Source organism: Cryptomeria japonica, chromosome 3 (genome assembly GCF_030272615.1).
Source record: "Cryptomeria japonica chromosome 3, Sugi_1.0, whole genome shotgun sequence".
NCBI lineage: Eukaryota > Viridiplantae > Streptophyta > Pinopsida > Cupressales > Cupressaceae > Cryptomeria > Cryptomeria japonica.
Window position 1 is genome coordinate 867563264 of NC_081407.1, and position 8462 is coordinate 867571725.

Below are 8462 nucleotides of genomic sequence, written 5' to 3' on the forward strand. Positions count from 1 at the left end.
TTGTTTTGGGAACTAGCAGCTGAAGAACCACCCATGAAAGGGATCCTAAGAGCACAAGAAGTGAGAAACTCATTCGGGTCAGAAGAAGGATCCTTTTTCATCGTGTTGGGTAGGGGAGTACTGTATCTATTAGGGGGAAAATCCTCCTAGAAGACCTCCTAACCGTAGCTCCTATTGCAGTCTAAGTCGTAAATCTCATAGACAAGCTACATGACATTTAGGACCATACTACAGGGACACGAAAAAGTTTGGAATGATAGAGTCATTTTAAGTTAAATGCAAATGCTAAAAGGAAATGCATAAATTTAAATGTGAATGTTTGTGCTTATTTTTCCTTTTTTTCTTTTTAGACTTTTAGATTTTTTAGATTTTTTTTTATTCTTCTTTTTGAAAACTTAAAAAAGCTTATGCAATAAACTGAATGAAAAGGAAAGATGCTAACAAAATTTGTTCATGTCAGGTTCACTAAAATGTAACTAAGGAAATTTTCTACCTCAAAGATGATGAATCCTTGAGAACAAACCATCCCCCCGATACCTCCTCGAACTAGCACTAAGATGAGCCAGGGGATAACAAAATTATGCTACGAAGTAAAAATCTAAGAGGACTCTCTGGATGGCTCTGCTATGCCTCTATCCCCAGGATGAGTGCACAGAGCTGGGACACTAGCACAACACATTGTCGTCTTGTACGAACGAAGCGTAGAGTTCGAGTAGAAAGCTCTAGATGAAATGGCAAAAGTTAAGTAGCTACGAGAAAATACTGAAATAACAGATGATGCGGAATACGAATTAAAGAGACAAAATAAGAGAAAGTAAAGAAAACTTACAAAGGGTCCACATTATGAAGCCTCCCGCAAGATGATTTCTTCCTCATGATAATGTACCTACACACATGCAAGAAAGAAAATGTTGTGGGTTGTGTTTTGGAATCTTCCTAAGTCAGACCCCTATTTTGGTGTTTCCACCTCCACAGACAACCCAAGAAGCCACGAGAATAATAAAGTGATAAAGATAATTGGAAGTGGAGTAAGATAATAGAAAATGATATGCAAAATGAAAGAGGAGGATAAGAGAACTCCCCTTTCACAACACTTTGTGAAGATAATGGTGTATGTCGCTTGAAGAGCTGCAACAATGGTGTTTTGAGTTGTAGAAGTTGTCCAAAACATCACCAAGAGCTCCAACCTGCCAAAGATCATCAACTTGCCAAAAAGAATCCCCCAAAATGCCTTTAAAAATGGAAGATAAAGGCGTCGGTGGGCACATGTAGAGGTGTTACGATTCCTTCCAGGCACAGGCATAACACTCAAACAGCCACCTGCGGACTGTTAAATTCACAGGATGCGAGCACGTCGCGGGGACATCTCTGCATCGCACCCTAGTCCCCAAAGGTGACAGGTTGGCAGAGTTGGTAATGCTTTTTCTCGGAGCTGACAACGATAATCTGAATGGAGAAAAGGACAAGGTGGTGAAGCCCAACCTTTGATGACATGGAGGAAGGCACCATTTGTCACATTAATTGCAAGGGGGTAAGATTTTTGATATTGCAAGTTCATTGTTGGTCTAGCTATGGCTTATTTTCTACACACCCTTTTAAGCCATACTACAGATGCTTGGGACTCAACCTAGCTTTGATAACACTCATTGAGTTATTGCCCATATGGACTAGTTAGGAATTGAACCTAGGATCTTCCATTTTCTCTTAGAGTACTTACCTTGACAATTACCCTAGACTTCAATATTTGAGAGACAATCAATGAATTGCAAAGGATACTCATCTCTACAATGAGGTATCCAACATTGAGCACCTCAAACTCTAAGGTTTGAAACACTATCTCATGAAGATTGATTAAATTCCATTGAAAAGGTTGAGATTTGAAATTTTAAATAACCTTTCTTTGGAATTGAAAGTTTGAATTATAGTCATCATTTTAGATTTTGGAGTTTTAAGTGTACCACACATAACACAAACTTCAAGCTAAACAAATCTTTGCACACATGCAAACTTGAACTTCAAGGTTCAAATTCCGACGTGCATTCAAATTATAGGGTCTAAAGTGCATTTTCTATCATACAAATCCTAGGAAAACATGGGATTTTGAAACTATGAACTCTAAGTCTCCCTTGCAATTTGGGCTTTAGTGTTTGAAGGGAGACTAGTGACACTTATTGCCACAAAAAAAATTCTAAGATAGGGACAACAAACTCACTTTTTTTGGTTGACAAGACATATCTCCCTCATTTTATGTGCCATTCAAATATATTTTGGACCAAGTACTTGGAAACATGTGGGAATCACATAAGCGAAACATAATTCCCCAAAGCCTTAAAAAATGATCCAATCCCATGCAAAGTGGAAGACACTTTCTCAAGAACATGCAATGTAAGTAAATGATAAAGTTCATATAGAACAACTGAGGGAAATAATATAACCCTACCAAACAACATAGAAATATTTAAAATAACAAAAAGGGTATAAATGCCCAACAAGGTCATGATAGGATTAGGCCAAAACGATAAGAATCTACACTTAAGAAATCACATTTTTGAAGCTAAATAAATATGATAAAGACCATAATAGAACCCATATAGGATCTAAATTTAGGTTTAACCATACTATAATAAATAAAGAGATTACATCACCTTTGAGGGTGTAGAATAGTACACCATACTATTATCTACTAAAATCTTCTAAATTTTACAAGGACAACAAAGGAACTAGAATTTGATACATTTCTACAAAGCAAAAAACATAGCATAAAATAAATAATGAAAGATGGAATTCCTTGCTTACATTACAAGATGCTCCAAGAATCCATAATATTTTTCTATGGTGTTTCAATGCCAACCAACCATTTGGGACCCGAAAACTAATTTGTCTGAGTTGGGAGATAATTGATTTACGTAGTCTAACACGCTCACACTAGTACATTTGGGCCTAATTTCCAACGGCTAATTGTCGGATTTGTGACAACACAACATTGGACTTCCGACCAACTTTACCATCAAAAACTCGTCGTCGGGCTTCCCGATGATGCCATTTGCATCGGTAGTCCGACGATGTTATGAACTCCTCCGACGACAACTATATTTGTACCCCTGGCCACAAATTTTGGTGGATTTCCGTTGAATTTCCAACAGATGCTATGCTTTCTCCTTGACGACTGTTCGACATGGAAGTGACATCGGATATATAGCATCCTTGTCGGATGTTTCATTAGTTATCATCAGAATTCTGACGGCGAGAGATGATGTGGGTCAAACGGCTTTGCCGTTGGTGAATGAAAGCATTGAACCAGTTCTACTTTTAAAAATTGCATAAAACATTTATTATTTATTTGATTTAGTGTTATTTGCAAAAAATGATTATCAATGATGTTTCCTTTCTCCAAGAATTGTTTAGGATCTTTCCATAAGATAATATGTAACATCGACTGACTAAGTATTTTCTTTACAAATGCTTATTTTATTTAATTATTATCTGAGCATGAATTAAAATTTATATCTATACAGAAGCAAAACATACAAGATGAAGTGTCATGTGCAAGCAAATTTCATAAAAGAAAGCAAGCAGACATTATCTTGAATGACATGGAAACAAGCTCATCAGTTGTCTAGAAGAGAGCAATTGGAGAAAAGCAGAGGAAAGTGTTAAAGGGTGATAAATAGATAGAGAGTATGCTATACAAACAAACAATGTCTGGAGTGTGTGATGTGACATCTCTAATTTATCTCTGGAGGGACTAATTGGTTTTGGAGTTCCCGCAAAACCTATTGGGCCATGCTTGGAGGAAATCACAGTGTTCATGCAAGGAGCACCTTTTTTCTATGATGAGAATGATGCTTTTGCACCGAAGGATATTTGGAAGTCAATATCCAAAAAATTCTATAGTGTGGAACCAGAGTTGGTGGACTCAAAGTAATTTTCAGCTTTTAGAAGACCAAGAGGTTATGTACACAATCTCCCAATAGAAGGGCGATTTCAAGCATTACCTCTCCCCCCATGACTTTTTAGGAAGCACTTCCTTAGACAAAGGACTATTGGCCTCCATGGGATCAAAGAAAAAAATTGAAGCATAGACTCTAGACGATGTGGTGGTGTCCTTTGTGAAGAACTCTGCACTATAATTGAAAATTCATGAGGGAAACTGCAAGATAGTGAAGAGAAATACAATCTTGAAAAGTGGGTAGAATGGATCTTGGTTTGGGTGGGGCCAAGTCAGGTGGCTCCTCTAGAGGTTGACAAGATAGAAATCATATTAAGATTTGAAAAAGATCACACTCGTGGAACTTCGTGTGCGACTGATCGATTGCAGTGTTTGGGTAATGCATTCCAAATAGATACAGTGCATACCATTTATCTGTCTTGATTAAAGACTTTTATCCTGATGGCATTAAATTAAAGTTCTTTCTCTTCTATCTGGTATTGGTGGAGAAGAGGTTGCTTTGCATCGATGGCAGATCAAGTCGATGCAAATCAACCTCTTCTCCACCAATACCAGATAGAAGAGAAAGTACTTTAATTTAATGCCATCAGGATAAAAGGCTTTAATGAAGATAGATAAATGGTATGCAACTATATCTATTTGGAATACATTACCCAAACACCGTAATCGATTAGTCGCACACAAAGTTCCACAAGTGTGATCTTTTTCAAATCCTAATATGATTTGTATCTCGTCAACCTCTAGAGGAGCCACTTGACATGGCCCCACCCAAACCAAGATCTATTCTTCCCACTTTTCAAGATTGTATTTATCTTCACTATCTTGCAGTTTCCCTCATGAATTTTCAATTATAGTGCAGAGTTCTTCACAAAGGACACCACCACATCGTCTAGAGTCTATGCTTCAATTTTTTTCTTTGATCCCATGGAGGCCAAGAGTCCTTTGTCTGAGGAAGTGCTTCCTGAATAGTCATGGGGGGGAGAGGTAATGCTTGAAATCGCCCTTCTATTGGGAGATTGTGTACATAACCTCTTGGTCTTCTAAAAGCTGAAAATTACTTCGAGTCCACCAACTCTGGTTCCACACTATAGAATTTTTTGGATATTGACTTCCAAATATACTTCGGTGCAAAAGCATCATTCTCATCATAGAAAAAAGGTGCTCGCATGAACACTGTGATTTCCTCCAAGCGTGGCCCAATAGGTTTTGCGGGAACTCCAAAACCAATTAGTCCCTCCGGAGATAAATTAGAGATGCCACATCACACACTCCAGACATTGTTTGTTTGTATAGCATACTCTCTATCTATTTATCACCCTTTAACACTTTCCTTTGCTTTTCTCCAATTGCTCTCTTCTAGACAGCTGATGAGCTTGTTTCCATGTCATTCAAGATAATGTCTGCTTTCTTTCTTTTATGAAATTTTCTTGCACGTGACTCTTCATCTTGTATGTTCTGCTTTTGTACAGATATAAGTTTTAATTCACGCTCAGATAATAATTAAATAAAATAAGCATTTGTAAAGAAAATATTTAGTTAGTCGATGTTACATATTATCTGATGGAAAGATCCTAGACAATTCTTGGAGAAAGGAAACATCATTGATAATCATTTTTTGCAAATAACACTGAATCAAATAAATAATAAATGTTTTATGCAATTTTTAAAAGTATAACTTGTTCAATGCTTTCATTCACCAATGGCAAAGCCGTCTAACCCACACCATTATCCATAATAGAACAAATCAGTATAATAGGCTATTATAAAGAATATATACAAAAATATGAAAGAACATTAAATTACCATTACAAACCCATAAACCATTAAATAGTGAAAATAGATATAAATTTGTAAATGTCTCCCTACAAACACCACAACCATAACCAAAACAAAAGAAATTGTTACCAGATATAAATTTGTAAATGTCTCTATTTTCTGGTGATCTCTAGAGTAGAGGTTGCTTTGCATCGACCTGGGATACATTTAACTTGTGTTGTATCTGTGGAAATATGTATCCTAGGATGATGCAATGCAACCTCTGCTCCACCAATACCAGATAGAAGAGAAAGTCCTTTAATTTAAAGCCATTAGGATAAAATGCTTTCAAGACATATATTAGGTATAAAAGGAAGCCTACCCTATCATTTGAAGGGGTCTACCTACAATTCAAGTGATCTCGTAATTATAAAATCAATTCAATTCCAAGTGAACAAGCAATCAAGCATTGAAGGAGAATTCAAGTTGGTGTAGGTGCATTTGGAAGACCAAAGGACTCAATGAAGCCATTAAAGACTTTTGAAGGTCTTAGGAGTGAAGAGCCAATCAATTATGATGTCTTAAGGTCCATTATGGCGAATGTAAGAGTGGAGAAATTGCTTGCTAAGGAGCAGCAGTAGAAAATCTACCTTAAGGAGGGGCACATTTTATGATTGATAGTGTTTAGACATTTCAAATGAAAGGTGAATCCATCATCATTTGGATGGTATAGTGTTTGGAAGAGGGGTATATGAGAAACCCTACTTTTAAGGGTTTGGGAGAGGCTAAATAAGGGATTTTGCATCTAAGAAGGTTAAAACTTGTAAATAATTGCATTTCCTTAGTTTTGAATCATATACTTTCCAAAGAAACCTTTTGATAGTAGATTCTTTGTACCATCCTAATTCAAAAAGAATTCATTTTGTCTACATCCGATAGTCATTGCTAAAATTAGTTTAAAGTGTATTCATTTAGGGACCTTTCATAGAATATTCTCAACTTACACATCATAAAAGGATCTTAAAATATTCATTGTTTATAATGATAAGAATTTGGTTGTTCCATACACCTTCCTTTACTATTTTAAAAATATCATCAACCAAAATATTATGCAGCAGTAGTATGGAGTGCATTTCATCTATTTTATGCCTAAATATTTCATCATACCACTTTCTTTTCAAAGGTGACTGATTGATTGCCATGTTTGGGTAATGCATTCCAAATAGATAAAGTTGCATACCATTTATCTATCTTGATTAAAGACTTTTATCCTGATGGCATTAAATTAAAGTTTTTTCTCTATTTTCTGGTGATCTCTGGAGTAGAGGTGGCTTAGCATTGACCTGGGATACATTTAACTTGTGTTGTATCTGCGGAAATATGTATCCTAGGACGATGCAATGCAACCTCTGCTCCACCAATACCAGATAGAAGAGAAAGTACTTTAATTTAAAGCCATTAGGATAAAATGCTTTCAAGACATATATTAGGTATAAAAGGAAGCCTACCTTGTCATTTGAAGGGGTTTACCTACAATTCAAGTGATCTCTTAATTATAAAATCAATTCAATTCCAAGTTAATAGGCAATCAAGCATCCATCAAGAATTGAAGGAGAAATCAAGTTAATAAAGATATTTAATAGAGGAGATATTTAATAAAGATATCATATTTTAAATTAAGAAATGGGCAGGAGATTTATAGGGTTTGTCCTATTCGAGTTAGCTACTATTTCAACACATTCTAACACATGTATCTATTTCTATGCAATAATTAGTAGTAGCTACATAGACTAGCATGGTACATAAGTTCTTTTCTAATAGTGCTCTTCATATGCAATTCTTTCAAGATTATTTAGTTGTATCTACCTTCTTAGGTTATGCAAATGGAGATTAGATTAGGTTATGTATCTACTTTCTTGCTCTGTAATTCTCATTGTGTTTAATAAATATTTATCCCTTTGGTGAGAAAAAAGGAGGTTGATGATAAATATCTATGTTGTCTATTAGTTGATTCCCATGACAATAAGTGGTTAATGCTGATACAAAGTAACATTAACAGGAAAATTTGATGAGAATCTAATACACATCACTATTGAACTTACCCCTGTCTCATATAACCCTATGTTGGCTAGGCACCACAATAATTAGAAGATCATAATTACTACTGTCCTAAACCTTGCATTGACCATCACAATTTCACAGTGAGATGAGTTAATTAGTCCATTAGCAATATTGAGAAAGAGTTTAGTATTGAGTTAGGTGTTGGTGGAAGGTTTAAGGAGGTACACTATCATCATAATTAATATTAGAGAGTGTTGTGTGAAGAAGAATGACCGTGAAAGGAGTGACTGTCCTAAGTGCTTGAGACTGTCACAAAAAGTGAGTGTTGTGGCAATGAATCTTCCTTTGACCTTTGTGTGTTTGGGAGGGTAAAGACCCATGGTGGTATATGTTGAGTGGTTGGGAGGGTAAAGACCCACATATCAACTATCTACTTTGACATCCTAGGATGGTGTCCACCTACTCTAAAACCTTGTGGGCACTCTCTGTCTGATACTAACATATACATTACATGTGCCTCTCATATAGCCCTATGTTGGCTAGGCCCCATCATAATTAGAAGATCCTAATTACTAAAAACACTAGATTCTCTCCTAAAAGGTTGTTGAGTCATAGAAGGCCTAGCTTGATAGCCCTATAGTCTTTCATACCTAAAATATCCTTGTGTCGATGATGGTCAAATGTGACTACCCTATGG